Genomic DNA, 235 nt, shown 5'->3' with positions numbered 1-235 from the left:
ACCCTGCCCGGCCGAGCGGCTCAGGGCGCACGGGGCTCTGGTCACTCATGAACGACCCTGCCCGCCTCGTGTCCCACAGAGGCACGGACGGTGCTGGTTTTATCGCTGTTATCGAATTTGTTTTGCTGCTTATTTAGCTGGCGGAGCATTTGCGCTGTGGTGGGCTAAGGCAGAGCGAGCAGCTTTGGGCGCCGGCGCCCTTTGTCCCTGTGCCCCGGCCCCCGAGCGCCACCCC

The 235-nt window shown here is 65.1% G+C and overlaps 1 protein-coding gene across 1 annotated transcript in view; it reads left to right on the top strand.

The window, feature by feature from the left end:
- Positions 1 to 235, top strand: part of SLC17A6 (solute carrier family 17 member 6) — a 34,058-nt gene that overhangs the window by 4,474 nt on the left and 29,349 nt on the right. The window lies entirely within an intron of this gene.

Source organism: Aptenodytes forsteri, unplaced genomic scaffold, assembly GCF_000699145.1.
Source record: "Aptenodytes forsteri isolate BGI_AS27 unplaced genomic scaffold, ASM69914v1 Scaffold418, whole genome shotgun sequence".
Taxonomy (NCBI): Eukaryota; Metazoa; Chordata; class Aves; order Sphenisciformes; family Spheniscidae; genus Aptenodytes; species Aptenodytes forsteri.
The sequence above is the reverse complement of the archived record's forward strand: the minus strand, read 5'-3'. Positions and strand labels throughout refer to the sequence as shown.